This window comes from Cheilinus undulatus, linkage group 1 (genome assembly GCF_018320785.1).
Source record: "Cheilinus undulatus linkage group 1, ASM1832078v1, whole genome shotgun sequence".
In the NCBI taxonomy this organism is placed as follows: Eukaryota; Metazoa; Chordata; class Actinopteri; order Labriformes; family Labridae; genus Cheilinus; species Cheilinus undulatus.
The window spans coordinates 39,872,348-39,889,059 of record NC_054865.1 but is presented as its reverse complement, the minus strand read 5'-3'; positions in this window follow the sequence as shown (position 1 = coordinate 39,889,059).

The following is a 16,712-nucleotide window of genomic DNA, read 5'->3' as shown; positions in this document are numbered from 1 at the left end:
CAGGCATGCCAGGCTGTGTCTGTTGTGGGAAATGACACATGTTGAAACACTGCTGTCTCACATTCAGCATCAAAGATGCCAAAGTAAACTTCACAAAGCCTGGACAGCTGACAGAGGCTCTCATGTGAAACTCTACCAACACTGTAGCCATCACCTCCTTAACCTCTGACCCCACAGGACTCATTAACCCCTAACCCAGACAGAGTGGCCAGCAAGTAAAAGGGCGGTTTTTCTTCATGCCTTACACACTCACAGAAAACACACACTCATGCATTCACACTGACACATATTTTTTCTGGATCAAGTAGTGTGATGATGAGAGAAGTGAGAGGGGATGTGAGAACACAGATGTGCCAAGTGCCGGCTGAAACCGACGCACATATGGTCAGCAGCAGAGAGGAAGTGAGAGAAACTCATGCTGCTTTCTGTCTTAGGGCATGTGGGGGTGGAGAGAGAGAGAGACTTAGAGAAAGGGTGAGAGAGAGAGAGAGAGAGAGAGAGAGAGATTGAGTTGCGATTTCTCCATAAACCCAAAGTGTTTACTGCATATAAAATTTAGGTGGGATTTTTTGGCAGCTTGACCAATGGGATTCCCCACAGCTACAACAAGTAGAAGTGTTTAAAGCTTGTTGTGAAACAGACTGAAATTAGTAGAGATGAGAACCAGCAAAACATTGACAATTTATAGTAAAAAAAGGACATTTCTAATGCCTGAATTCACGGCTGCAAGTAGATGTCAAACAAAGCACACTGCAAAACAACCTTGTACATTTTTTCCACAGCAAACATTCACAGTGTAAATGTTTGACTGGTAAAGAGAAAAAGATGATGATTTAGTTGCAAAAACATGATTATTATACAGATTATTAAGATATCCACTTATGATAAAACCTACTGTAAAAGACAAAAACTGACTAGAAGCCGACTCAGGGATCATACACTGGCCGCTGAAACAGGTCATCATAAGGAACAATGGTTAGAAAGATACGAGAGTCATGCGCGCTCTCATATTTTATTCAGGATTCGGATTCCAAGAGAAACTTGAAAAATCTTTGGGGGTTAAGAGAAAGAGCTGTGTTACTACAGTAGTCAGCATCATGAAAAACAAACATACAGTTAATGCAGGACATGAACCTTCATGAGAACATACCAGGTGATAGCCACAGATAGGGACATACATGAAGAAACTGGAGTGGAAACTGAGTTGTGATGGAAAAGGATCTAAAACTAATGTCAACCTGATCCTTTCACACTTATTCTATGTGGCTAAAATGACTTTGAAATTTCAGGATAACCTGAAACATTTAAAAAGCATGAAGTTCGTGCTAATGGTGAAGTTCTGTTGCTGGGTATTTCCCTCTGCATTCAAACAGCTCTCCCTTAAATCTCAAGGGAGAGCTTAAAAAAATCCAATTCTTGTTTGTAGAGGTCTGGATAAAGTCAGATTGAAAAATGTGTCCATTTGCCTTCACACATGAAGCTCACCTTGGGAAGTTTCCAGGACATTTTTTTCTGTGTGTAGTGGCTACAATATCACTATGGGGACAAGGTAAATGTAGAAACCATGCAATCAAGGACTTTACATAAACTTCTCAGAGGGTGATCGGACAAACGTTCTGTCAGTCACAATCATTACGGGACAATCAGGGAGACAAGACAAACTGTGGTAGTATACGAACAATGGAGCATGATGTGGATGTGGTTTGCTCTTGTTCTAAAAAAGAAATGTGGCACAATTCAGATAAATCTGCAACTTTTCTGCAGCTATGTCTAAGCTAATCACTTCAGTGAAAGCAGCTATTGTATACACCGGCTTACAGTACAATTTTACCCCACCTGAAACAATCACAAACACATGCCGAAGCAGGTCGGGAGGAGAGCGTAAACAGCTGTTCTTTGCTCTTTACTTTATAAAGACATGTGGTGAAGTGGTGATCAAACTGCTGCTATCTTAAAGCTACATCCAAACTAATTGCAACATTGATGGCAGCCATTACTAGTGGCTTCTGGTACAACTTAACCACGCCAGTAGCTACTGCCCTGTCTCCTTAAACAACGCTGATTGGCCAGACTCATCTTTCAGTCTGGCCCAAACAGTGCAGATTGGAGCTTTGTAAGATGGATTTGCCTGATGACAGACATGAATTCTGGTGAATCCATCTTTGCAAGGTTAGATATGTACGTGAAGTGCAAATCCACATCCCTAAATTCAGGCTGCCCAGCTCTGCTGTTCACTTGTTGTCTTTAATTTGAGAGACCTCAATCTAAACAGCTGCAAAGTTTATAAAGTTTATACTGATCATTAAACCAGTGTTGTAATTTAATGCAGGAGTATGGCATAATGAGGGAGAAGAGCTGCTGAAGAGTGGCACTGCCAGCTTGGTCCATGTTGCAATGTACCTGAGCATGTTTTAGGCAGTTAAGCGGCCACTTGCAGTAAATGAGGGTGGATTTCCAATGTTGTCAGGTTGGGTGCTGTTGTAATAGTGGCTGCTGAACCTGCTGTCATGACAGAGCATGTCTCAGTATTATATACTGGCTGCACTAGTGCATAGGACACAGCCAACTTTTTAGATGGCAAAAAAAGGTATTAAAAGTACATCTTACACACTGGATGTTATGGTACGTTCAACATAACAAGACAGGAGACAGATTTTTTCACAAATGACTGATCCTAATCAGGAGTGAGTTGATCCTCATTAGAGGTACTCGGGAATCGAGCTCATGACAATGATGCAAGCACTCTAAAAGTATCTTACTTCACCAACTGTGATGATATGTGAATCATCATCTTCATCATACAGTAAGTCATCTTACATCTAATCAAGTGTCTATCAAATTTAAATTTCACATGGCAAAAGTGTAAGGTCTTTAGCTGCCTGGATTTCTCATCAGTGTAACTCTAGAGATTCTCCTGGTACACCTAAACACACATACACACATCTTCCCCTGTGTTACCTGTTATAGAAGACTCTGCTCCTTTGCCCCCCTCCCCTCAGATGTTGGCAGGTATAAAATGAGTTTTTGGGGAGAGAGAGATAATGATTCCCCCATAATCACCAGAGGCCAGCTCTGGTTCTGGCAGGTGCTATCACAGCAGCGACCCAGTGGTGCCTTCTCCCCTGAGATAAGGTCAGGAGGGGGGATGACGGGTGGGAGGATGGGTGGAGAGGGAGGTGCAGAGGAGGAGAGGAGAACAGGGGCAGAGGGAGGCAAAACGTGTGTTACAGGCGAGCGGCTAGCCTCGCCTTATCTCCCCCCAGCGGCTGCCGCTACTGGCTCCCAGATGCGGCGGGCCAGAGCAGCCGTGTCAGAGAGATCCCTCTATCAGCGACACACAGGCACCCCTCGCCAAATACAAACCCAGCAGGAGGACACACCAGGACTTCATTACCTCTTTAAAACTCCAATCAGCATGCAGGAGGGAGAGAGGCAAAAATAATCTAAAACTTCTTTGGTGTATCAGAAATTCCAGAGGAAATGCATCAAATCTGTCTTTTTTGTTTCTTGCTCGGTTATTAATGGTCAAGTCACTACTTTTCCTGACATCTAAGGAGCAAGTACAGAAAACAAACAAAACTGCTTCAGCGTGTTGCCCAAGGTTGAGACAAGATGTAACTTTTTACCTTGTACAGCAAAAGTAAAGCATGTGAAAGTCAGCGGAGGGGACGGCTGGCGTCTGGTGGCGTGAAGCAGCCATATGGTGAAGTGTCTTGCCTGCCTGTGAGACACCTGGCCACCACTAACCAGCTGAACTTTTCAACTCGCCAGACGTGTGCGTAGTACTTTTAGCCAACACATACTCGCTCGTTTAATGACATTTAAAGGCTCTGAAAGGTTGTGTTTCTATTCAGCAGCATATTTCCATTTACTGCACACAAATATAGGTGGAAGAAACTTTGAAAACCTGAGCCATACCTCAGCTCTGAGCATTTCCTGTCAGTATTTTGGTTGGTTACTTCATTAAATCATAACAAGATGATGAATTAGCATCTTTATTAGAATAATCCCAGAGACATAAGGGATTATCATCTTGTTTACAAGATAAAGAACATAAAGAGAAAGGAAAGATGTGTAGGATAACACTTTATTATGCATCTTTTTGGGAGGATTTTAGATTTTAACTTTTATTTTGGGGGAATTTTTACATTTTTGAGAAGCATTTTCATCTCAAGCTCTTATAACATTGAATGGGAGACTTCATTATAGCATCTAAGAGTTGAGGGAGTTTGTATTTGTTTAAATTTGCCCACAAAAGCACAAGATAGATGAGAATACTCAAGGGTATTATAGTGTCTTCCAAAGGAAACTGCAACATGGCAGTCAATTCAAAAGGAAAAAACCCTGGCAACCTCTTTCTATCAGTAGAAACACCACAGCCAGACAAATAAGTCAGCGGAGGCTCGTTCACCCCTTCTCTCTGTGGTGTTTTTAAAATACACACCTGTTTGGCACAGACAGCGCCAGAAAAACCTCCAGATCTTAACAGAACTGTAGAAGTTAAACCGTCCTCATCTGTCACAGCCAAGCTGCACGCAGATGCACATCGAGCGCCTCCTCTCTCTTATCCTTCGTACAGCAGACTTGGCACCAATTCAAGAACTGTCAAAGCACACCTGCTAAATTAAGCCCTGTTCTCATACTTGCAAACACACAGACACAAGTGCAGGGTTACACAGTGTATACACACATGCACATATGGACACATGCACTCACACACAGATGGTAATATATGCTCACAGTAATATTAAACTGATATGAACTGATAGGGTTACTGTTCATATTCTCTAGAAGCATGTTTAGCAATTCATGTTTGTGTTTGTATTAAAACTGCCCCAAAATACTTAAAACTACTTTTTTTGTTGAATCTATCAATGAAAAGAATACCAAGTAGGGCTGCTAAGATTTATCACAATTAACAAAGTTCCACAATTAGTGCACTAACACTTTTTAAATGTGACAAATCAAATGATTTATTGTCCTTTTCAACACTTTGATCACACCACTGCAGCATCTACCTGCAGCCACAGTGATGTAAAATAAGTCCACCACTGCTACTTGTCTCATTTTACTATGAAGTCCCTGTTAAGTGAGAACAAAATCTTTATTTTAGGTTTGTAGTTTGAAAGGCCTCTGTGTTATGAACCACCAGGCCTAATTTCAGTCACAAAAAACACCTCTAAGTTTATAGAATTAGGCTTCAAAATTGTGAAAAACGAGGTAGTAATATCTGCCCCAGGGTGGTGTAGGCGTGTCTGTTGGAAAATCTGAAGCCACGCCCACTCATGAGAAATATGGTCCTCTCAAATTTTAAAAACTGCAACAACTGAATGGAGGAATCATCTGTGTGCTATTCTGTTATGTTACAACTCTCCTTAGCAACCAGAAACATAATCACATTTACATCATGACAGGCAGACAGTTTAAAGCTAAAAGTCCTCCATTTTATGAGACGTCTCTGTTGTTAGGTTGCTGCTGTAAACGCACAATTTCCTGATGTTGCTCTACAAAATAAAAGTTTTCAATGATGATTAGCTTTGAAAACTTTTGTGAGAGACTTGGCAGAAATAAACTGTCTATCAACTTTACTAAACTTTAGCATTGCTATGCTAACAGATATAAGGGATTGAACTGTCGCTGCTTTGAGAGAGACAAAGCCACAGCTTGCTTCTTTTAATCATCCAGGACAGTGCAATATGGATTAAAACACCTTCAGCAGGTTAGATGTTTGAAACGGCTGCATCTGGTTCAAATAAAAAATAGACAAGCACTCCAATGATTAGCCTGTTCCCCTTACCTTACAGTGAACTATGGTCAGGGCAGAGAAACAGACATGTGTTTTCTGGAATAATGATTTTTAATGATCCGTAGGCCACTTTGGCTGATAGGCTGGGCACATTAACCTCACAATAAACAAAAAACAGCATTTAGCTGTTAGCTGTTAATTTTCAATGACGGCAGTGACATCAGCTAACAACAGATTATTTACATAAACTGCTTGTGATTTTATATTGTTGTTGTGTTCAGGGGTTGGGGTAATTCCCATAGCGCCCTGTGATGTCATTGGATGATATATTTGGCCTGCCCAAATTAAACCTAGGCATGAAAGAGGTGAAAGACAAACAGTCTAAATCTAAAATTCAGTCACATAAAGATTTCAGTGTTTTCACGTTTGTAGCAATCATATTCAAACACATCTTGTGTGTTTAGACAAACATTTTGGATTTTAATTTACAGGGACTTTAAAAATCTCAGTGGACAAGTCAAAAGTCATCTGCACAACGAGTTCCTTTTTCCATGGATAACTTCATGTTAAAATCTTTGATAAGGATGTCTGTATTCAAACAGAAAGTAAATTACTCTCATAAAACTGTTTCAATAATCATTGGTTTTGGGGTTGATTTAATACAAACATGGATATAAATACAAAGGATACCCTTAAAACCATATGTTTTCTGAATTTGTTAGTCTTTTGGGGGCTGGAAGTAGAGTTTTATGGCCCCCGGGCTACCAGTTGATGATCATTGTTTTAGATGTTATTTAGACTGTTATTTAGAAACATTTTCTGATTAGTTAGTTTTATGAATATTTGTGTCCATTATGCCAATCTTTAAAACATCTGATAAAAAAATGGATTTCATGATGATGAAGTAATATTATACGTCAAAGCTGGTACATGATTAAGATATAAATGCCCATGTAATATAAAACCCTGTAATCTCAATGCCTACCTATCTTGACCCCCCCTAAACCCAGCCCCTCCTCCTCTCTCTTGTGGCTCGTGGCATGCACAGCCGCTGAGCTGCTCTAAATAGGTGCCACTGTGAATTGGAGACAGATGGAAACGAAGGATCCCTGCAGAGTGGTTCCCCTGCAGCTGTGCTGTGTACCCGGTGCCAGGGAGTGATGACAGCTCAGCAAGGGGGCACCCAGAGACATCGAAGACAGCACCGTCTCTGTCGCACTCTCTCTCACTAACACACAAACACCCGCACACACAAAGAGAAACACACAGGCTGTGCAAAGGTGCCAAGAGGAGGGGTCCAATAGCGGCCTCCAGGAATGTGAAAGTAGAGATTTAAGTGAGGAGACAAGCGATAGACTGCTATAAGACAACAAATTTCCACTGCTCTGTGGCAACCAAACAAACAGACACACTAGCACACGCCCAAAGACTCATACATTTCACATGATCCAGCCAGCCTCTAGCAAATATTAATAAAAGGGACATAATAGGAGATGTATGCAGTGCTGTAAAAATTATGCTGTTATGTTTAAGGAATAACTATGTCATTAGGATGAAGACTTTAAAGTGACTTATAAGATCAGTTGTATTAAAATTCGAGGACTTTTTTCCACTCTTTTGGATCTTTGTGGGGCAAATCTTACAAACACTGTAGTGTTATCCTCCCCGTAAATACTGAATAACTCCACCAGTACCGTCGTGTTATTAGCCTCTTAGCACTGAGGCTTCGTCTTCTTCTCTGGTGTTTAACAGCGGGTCACATACCGCGGCGCCCCATCAGTTTTGGAATGTGTAGTCTCGTGAGAAAGAGAACAAATGCATTTATTATCAGTGGATTTTATTGGTTAATATTTTATTATTGGGATAATGAAAATACGTAACATATATGCAATATCGGCGGATAATTGATCTGTACCAATAATTATCGTGCATCCCTAGTTTCTATAGTTCTTTTTTGTGTATGGGTGCATACAATGAATGAGAGAAACCTAGGTAAAGTCCACACACCTAAACCTGTGAGTGTATGTGTATCTGTGAGTGCCTGTGTGTATAAGCAAGAAAGAACAAGGCCTTCACAATTTACCTTCAGCTAATTAGCCTCGTCTAGCTGTCTGACATATTGTGTTCAGGGTCATGTATATTTCATGAGAGGAGGCTTCCAGTAAAGGTCATTGTGGAATTTAAAGAGACACCTTCTTTATTCATTGCAGATAATTGTATGAATTATCAACTCTGCCCAAGTTTCATCTCTCTCTGGGGGGAAAAATACAATGGCGGATGGTTTGGAGCTATGAACACAATTATTCTTTCAATTACAGTGTACTAAAGATGATTCGTTTAACATTGTTGGAATCATCAAAATGGTTTCTTACAATAATTATTTCTGCTTCATTTAAAATGAGTGTGTTTGTTCTGGGAAAGAGACACACAGGGAGAATGGGGTGCCATGGAGAAAGTGTTGGGTGCTCCTGCTCATTAGAGCTGTATTTTACACATAGAACAGAGTCCAGGGAGTACTTCTGTTTGATCTGCTTTGCATAAACCAATCCAATCTTACCCAGCTTGTGAAGAAAAATCAATTAAATTCTCCGTAATTGGACTGACAGTGCACTCCAAAGTAGAACAGCAATCAATATTAAAGATGAAAAATGAAGCCAAAGGCCATCTCACTCCATTGATTTGCACTGAGAGGAGGAGGAGGGATCTAGATATTACTGCCACGTAGGAATATGAGCTATTGAGCTCCATAATGTTGTTATTGTCTCAGTATTGAAATGGATATGCTGGCAGTGAGCATGGGCTGACAGCAACAATTAAGGTCCACTGATCTGTAAACATACTTGGGTCAAAAAGCCTTTCTAATACTTTCTCTGCTGTTTATTCTTCTTCAAAAACATATGGTCTGGGTTCAAGTAGTACAACAAATTACAGTAATAAGATTCCGCACTTAAATATAACCACAGTGCCTGACTGGAAACTGGACTCGATTGCTGTGTTTAAGTCACATAAAAACATTGGCAGATACATTTTTTGATATTCAACAGCAGTGTTAATATATAATTAATTACACTGTTCACTTAATATCAATTTGACAGTCAGTCCATCTGATGGTCTGTCTACCACACTGATCCAGTTACTGTACAATAAAATGTACCCGCTCAGTCTTTGTCCCTGCACCAGTTAGATTCCAGTTAGTGAATACTCCCACAATAGGGAATTGTAATCTCTCTTGTTTACTTATTTGTTTCTTTGCACTGCAGCTCAAATATGCATAATGCTTTCTCTAATATAGAATACAGAGTCATAAACATTCCTGTTCAGTCTGTCACCCTGTAAGCATGCTGACTTCAGCAATTTGTTTAACACTACTGTGCCTACTTACACACCAACAGAGCATCCTAAATTATGCCAAACTTCAAGTTGTGTCTCTCCATGATCGCACGGCCCCACTACAACAAGATTTACTCAAACAAACAGACGGAACAGGTAAATACTTTATGTAAGCCTTCCAGAGTAGATGCAGCAAATAGAGACAACTTTGAGTTTGACTAGGACATGGTTGATTCCAGAAGTGGCAATGATGAGCCTTTGCCGTGTCAAAAGTTAAACTGTTTTCAGCTGAGAATGTTATGAGGGCTGTGACAAAAACCAGCTGAGGCCAAAGCTGTTTCAATGCTCAGGAGCGCTGAAGACGCTAGACTGTATTGGTTTGCACTGGAAATGAGTGCTGCCAGAGTAAAATAAAAACTGTGCTGTGAATACAGGCCCCAATGAAGCTCCAGAATCTTCACCTTCTTACTTTTAAATTGAACAACACAACAGCACTATATTTTTGCACCGACTCATGGTTAGACACTGTTACATCACTGCAGAGGCGCTATGCATGACACGTTGAAAACAATGCTTTAGCTTCACATCCATTCTTGCACTCCTGCAACATTTTAAAGGGATACTTCAACATTTTGGCAAATTTGCCCATTGCCATAATTCCTGTAGTCTTAGTAATAGGTTCGTTACCTTCAGTTGTCGGTGCAAGCTATTTTTAGATTGCCGCTGCCAAGTTCGGACCTGCTGTGCCAACTCAATGTAAGCAGACGGTATTCCGGCTTTCCCTCATCAAACTCATCAAATACACAATCCAACAACTCCAAAACGCTCTCGTGGACAAGTTGTGACCTGCACATTCACCACACTATGAAATAATAACGTATACTTATGGAACATTACAACACATGAAGCAAATACTTGGAACTATTTCTTGAGTAAACCACTGTGTGGAGTGACACAGTGCAGCAGCCATGTCTGGAGTGTAGTTCTGGCTTTGCATTTAGCTTTAAAACATCTCCGTCTCGTAATGTTCTATGATTATTTCAACACGCTGCCTACTGTGTCTACCTAAAATGGTGGAAATCTCAAGCTTCAAAAATAGTACATCAAATCTAAATAAGCAAGATATGGTTAGTAAGCTAAATAAGCTAATGACTGCACTGCTGGTTAGCTATATGTATGAGTTCAAATCTCTGTTTTAACTTGCAGACTGTGAAAACACAATTGTGTCAGTGATAAATGACGTCACATGTTCAACCACCAATGCAACTCTGCCACAAATATGATTTTACACGCCATCATTTACCATTACAGCGTAGGAGATACTATTATCATGTGTGTGTGTGGCATATCTCTTATATCAGTGATTATACCTAACATGGTTATAACTAGGGACTAGTGGGGCAAATTTGTTGAGTAACAATCAGGATAACATTTCATAAATTGGAGCTAAAAAGTAAAACTTAAATAAAAAAGGGCAAAAAATCAGAAATGAGGCCAGTTTATAAGATTAATTTCATAAATATGAGCCAAAAATCATTAACACATGATAAAATGAATATAATGTGATTGAAAAGTAAGAAGTGCAAGGTATTAATTCACATATGTGAGATTAAAATCATCATGCAGAAATAAGATACCTATAATGAGAGAAAGAGTCTGTTTTTTTCTCACTATATTAAATTTTCATCCCATAATAGTAATTAACAAACATAATTTGACTGCTGCTTTATGTATTAAGTTTTTTATTTCTTTTACTTTTTGGCAGGTTATGCTACTTTATTTATGACAAAGTGCAGTTTACATTCCTACCCCTGAATAATATGTTGTAATGCAATATGTTTTAATAAACTGCACAAAATGAAGTTACTCATTACTCACTACTTGAGTAGTCTTTTGATAAGGTACTTATTTACTCTTACTCAAGTACTTATTTTAATAACACTTTAACCTCTACTTGAGTTATTATTATTATTAAGTACCAGTACTTTTACTTGAGTACTGTAACTGTGCACTCTACCCCCCACTGCATTTAACTGATTTGTGTCCATTTTTCCCTGAGCTAATTCAGTTTTAAAATGTCAGGCTGCATGCAGAAATGAATGTGCATGTGATTGCTTGTATATGAGCAACTCTGTACTCTTGTATTAAGCCTGGCAAACACCCTGTTTAGATATTTTTTATTTACCTTTTTTTTCATCCCTCTCTGTCCTAACTCTTGATTGCTGTGTATGGGTAAATAAATGCTGCTTGGGTCCTCCACACACTGGCTCCAAAAACCTAGCAGATGGAAAGACAGACAGATGTAAACTAATCAGCAGACAGATGGATTGACCAACCACTGAAAAAAAAAGCAGGCAGATGTTTAAAACAGATAGATTGAGACATGAACATCCACTTTTTGGGTAGTAGTTGACCCAAAGTATTTAAAACTATATTGAATAATTTCACCTGATTTCACCTGGCCATGCCTGGTGTCTTGAAAAGTTTTGTATCTTACAGAAATGTGGTGTAAACTCAGAAGCCTGAAAATTACAAGTCAAAATATAGTAGATAAAATAATACATAAGGTTGTGGCTTAGGGCTGTGGAGTCCAATGGTGCATTAAGGTACACTGGTGTGCCTTGAGGCAGTTTTGGTGTGCCATCGAAATTTGTACAAGAATTTATTATTACTGTAATGTAATACTGTAACATATGTTACAGTATTACTGAAAAGTAATACTGTAACATATGTTAAAGCATTTTTATAACCTGACATGACTGGTATGTAACACATCCATCTGGGCAACCACCCTATGAAAGTGGTTATGAAGGGCAGAACCTTTAAGAAAAATCCTGGAGGATGATTGGACAAACATTCTGTCTATCTCATTCACTTTGGGCCAATCGGAGCGCCCAAGCATAATGATGTATTGGGAGTGAACTTGACACAGTAATCTCAATCGTTGTTCACTATCAGTGGAGCCAGTTAGTGAAACATACTCGTGCCAAAGCAGGTCTGGAGAAGTGGAAAAAACATCTTTTCTGACTAGAAAAGCTTTCAGTGTGATTCTTTGTGCTTCTTTAATAAAGACATGTTGCTCAACTCTGATAAAATAGTTGCTTCTACATCCGAGCTACATAGTCTACTGCTAGCCACTGTAAAGTGGCATATAGTACAGCTAAACCTTACCCTTAACTATCACAAACTCACACTGTAGTCAGTCAGGAGAAGAGCAAAAACATCTTTCCACCAAGAAAAGCTGTCAGTTTGGTTCTTTGCTCTTCTTGTAAGAAGGAAATGTGGTCCAGTTCTGATTAAAAAAAGAACAGTCACTATGCTTTAGCTACATCCGAGCTAATCAGTACCCAGGTCCCAATTAGGGTTGCCAACCTTTCCTTAAAATAAGGAATCATTCCTTATTTAGGAGCTAAAGTGCATGATCCTTACTGAATTGATATGGAACGTCTTTTGTTCCTTATTTTTGATTTATTTGAAAGTCAGTGTCTCTATAGTTTTATTCTAATGAAAACATCACACCTGCTGCTGTCTCTTTGCTTGGAACATGCACAGCTTTTCAGTGACCAATGAGAAGCCTTAGGTTCCACTATGCCTATTCTCATTGACCAATAGAAAATGTTTTTAGTGTTGTTGCCCCAAGGTTGCTGAGAAAGTGTAGCTAGACACAACTTTTGAAAAAAATGGCTCACAGGGAGACCACTCCAAAAGTGATTTGATATTTTTACAGATTAAAATAACTGTATTCATGCTAATGTTATATATCAGACAATTAAGCATGCAGACACCCTCTGTCTTAGGTTGTTTTTTATTGCAAACAAAGACAGCTAGTAATATAGATTTTTACATTTGCTCTGGTCTCCTCCCAAACTACACATGCCTGATGTGGAGCTGGCAAAAGAGAAGAAATAAAAAAAACTTTATCTTATGAAGCCCCTTTTAAATTGGGTTAACAAAGTGTTACAACATAAAAGAACCGCGAAACATGGCTAGATGCAGCAAGGCACTATGAAGGTACAGTCAGTCGTACTGAACCAAAGAGGAACAGAGGTGTAAGAATGAGAAAATGAGCACAGAGGACACAGAGAAAAAAGGGTAAAAGGGTGAGGAAATGCCAGCAAAAGAGTTGGTGCTCTGGAGTAGAGTGAATCCTTTTGCCAAAAAAAGATGGACAATTGAAAAAGAGAATGCAAGCAGATCAACAGTCAGTAAAGAAAAAGCAGGTTTGCTGGGGTGCAGAAAAAGCATGCATCCTTTTCTTCTGAATTGCATGCAATGTAGTGGTACTTTTTCTTCAGCACCTTAAAGTATGAAATATAATTATTTTGCACCATCATAGAATCCATTGCGATCAGTGCTCAGAGAGAGAAAGCACCCTCCAATGTCAACAACCTCACATCCACAACCCCAACCCATCTCCCCACCTCTCACTGTCCTCTCCTGCCTGTCAGCTTATCAGGACCCTGGCAGACACTCTGATCAGGGTTGCTAAGCGCAGCCCGTGTGTTTGTTTGCTCCTTATTCCACCTCATGGCATGCAGCACACTGTGCCTCAAGCCCCTCGGAGCACCCTGCATGGAAGAGAGAGATAAAACAAAAAAAAAAAAAACTGCCATGAAGATTGCAGTCAGAGGAGAGGCAGTCATCACTGGAGGAATCTGAGCGCCCTTCCCTCAGGAGAGGACACTGTTAGACACTTGAATGTCACACACAAAAAAGTTGTGTTTAGTTGTGTTACTGATCTTCCTGTCACAGGTGTGCTGGTTAATTGTCTGAAAGCTTTAACTGAGTGATTGGCTGCCAAACCCAGTGCCTCTCTGTGTTAGTTGTGCTCGCCTGCAGGTTGTGATGCAGTTGAAAGCTGGTGTGCACAGCTGTCTAGTGATATTAACGTACGGTAGATGAGAGAGAGAGAGAGTTACTTGTTTGAGGGAATCATCACTGCAGGGCTTGTACCACATCTGGTGTCTTTTGGTGGGTAAAATCTTTGTAATATGATTTCTCTTAAATCCTTAATTGCAGGATGTTGCACTCCAGTCTCATTTCTCCAAGAAACATAAAATACTAAGCGCTCTGTTCTCAAGCTGATGTACATGTTAAACTAAGTGTTAAGAGTCATCACAAGCTGTATGCCTTTTGTGAAAGATTAACAAAAACTTGCTTTAAATATCTGCAGAATGTGTAAATAAGTTTGTACTTAAAGCACAGCCAACAGACCTACCTCTGCTTACGTTTTTCTTTCTCTTTTCATCCTTTTTCTATCTATCCATTATCTATACTGCTAGTCTTGCAGTCTTGTCAGTGTTGCTTGAACTTCAGCTGTCATTGGGCAAGAGTTGGAGTAAACCTGAAATGGTCATCAGTAGGAAAAAATAATCAGGCACACTCACATTCACACCTACAATTTAGAGCCACTAATAAACCTAACAGGATGTTTTTGGACTGTGGGAAGAAGCCAGAGCACCTAAAGAGAATCCATGCATGCGCAGACAGAACATGCAAACTCCACACAGTAAAGGTACTGTCTAAATATGATTAGAACATGGAACCTCCTTGCTGTAAGGAAATAGCTCTAACAAACTGTAAAGTATAAGCCAAATAAAAAAGGGTTCATGCTTTATTTAGAGCACTACAGGGATCACTGTCTGTCAGCAGGTTACTAAAGTGGTCTTTGTAGCCTTCAAAAAGGCTTATGCAGCTTGGTTTGATTTCATGTTAAAAATAAATTTCATATAATCCAAAGAAATGACTTTCACTTTTTTTAATCATTGAATGTCTTTACTTGAAAAAATAAACACATAGATCATTTATCGTGGAATTAAATGTCTTGTTTAAATTGTATTAATGTCTGTTTCTAAAAGAAATATTGACAGTCACAGGTAAGGTAGGAGAGGTCATTTCTACCACTTCATACTTACTACTTGGTTTTCTTTACAGTGATTTTCTTCTGTTTTAATGTATCCATATTGACTGAACTGAGTTTGGAAATACTTGCAAAAATCTATCCCTATTCAAAAGTCCAATGCCTCAACATTTTGATGTTATATTCTATTAACTATTTCAGAAATACTGTTTGTGCCCAACCTCTTAAGAAGCCTTTATACTTTCAAGCCCCATGCAAACTTTGCCATGTAAGCAGAGCAAGGCCATATAAACATAGGCATTTCCATACTCTGCTCTTTAAAATTGATAAGAGCATACTCAACCTTGTACAGTGGCATTAATACATTACAGGAAACATGATTAATGCTGTCTGACTTTAGAGGAAAAGGTTTGCAACTATTCCACCCACTGAAGTCATATTGTACTCATAAAGTTGTATACACATTTCAAGTGTAAAGTTTTCTACACTGCCTTTTTTTACTCGAAAAATTCTTCTGCCAGAGCAACTCAAAGCTTCAACCTGGGTCCCCTTTGATTTTTTGCTTTTAATATAACTAACCATACTGAGATTCAATATGTTCAGTTTTTGTAAAAGAGCAGAATGCATGCAGTTTCTCATGTACTTTTAAGAATGTAAATTTGGTATTTGAATTGTACCTTACCATAACCCTATAATAACTGTATGTAAATGGCCATTCTTTGACCCAAGTGTCTCTGATAGGACTGGATCCAGGCATGCACTATGATGATATTCCCTTCTCTTTTTTTCCTTCATAGCAAAGCCTCATTGTTTAGGACAACCTGGCAAAAAAATAAATAAATAAAGTCATGCTTGTCGGTTTATAGGGTTAATTTCCTTGTCTACAGGACTAACCTTGTCAAATGAACCTACTTGCTAAAGTGGCTGTGGATAGTTCACCCTTTCATTGAGTTCATAAATCCATCATGGTCAATATAATTTGGATTTTTCAACAAAGAATGACAGAAAAAACCTTAAATGTCCATATGAAAACAAATTTCTGCAAAGTAATGTAAGTTAAACAAAAATATGTGAAGTAAAATGAGTGATTGCACAAATATTCACCCCATATTTAAAGTGATTGATCTATACAACAGAGGTCCAGCCAATGGCGCTAGTAGTCTCACAATTTGTGAAATGGGGATCCCCTCAGTGTAGTGAATGTGTTTCAAGTGGATGTACTATAAAAGCACCTGAGTCTGGAAAGTCAGGCAACTGATTAATTAATATTCCTGGCTACCATTACACCATGAAGACAAAAGAACACTTAAAGCAAATCAGAGAAAAGGTTATTGAAAAGTATAAGTCAGGAGATGGATACAAAAGAATTCCAAGGCACTAAACATCCCCCAGAGTTCAGTGAAATCCATCATCAAGAAATGGAAGGAATATGGTGCATGTGTAAGTCTGCCTAGATCAGGCTGACCTCACAAACTGAGTGACCATGCAAGAATCAGACTAGTGAGAGAGGCCACCAAGACACCTATGACAACTCTGAAAGAGTTACAAGCTTCAACAGCTGAGATGGGAGAGAGTCTGCATACAACAACTGTTGCCCAGGTACTTCACCAGTCAAAGCTTTATGGGAGAGTGGCAAAGAGAGAAAGCCACGGTTGAAGAAAACTCAGATTAAATCTCAACTAGTTTGCCAAAAACATGAGGGAGACTCCATAGTCAAATGGAAGCAGGTTCTTTGGTCTGATGAGACTAAAATGCTGCTTTTTGGACATCAGACAA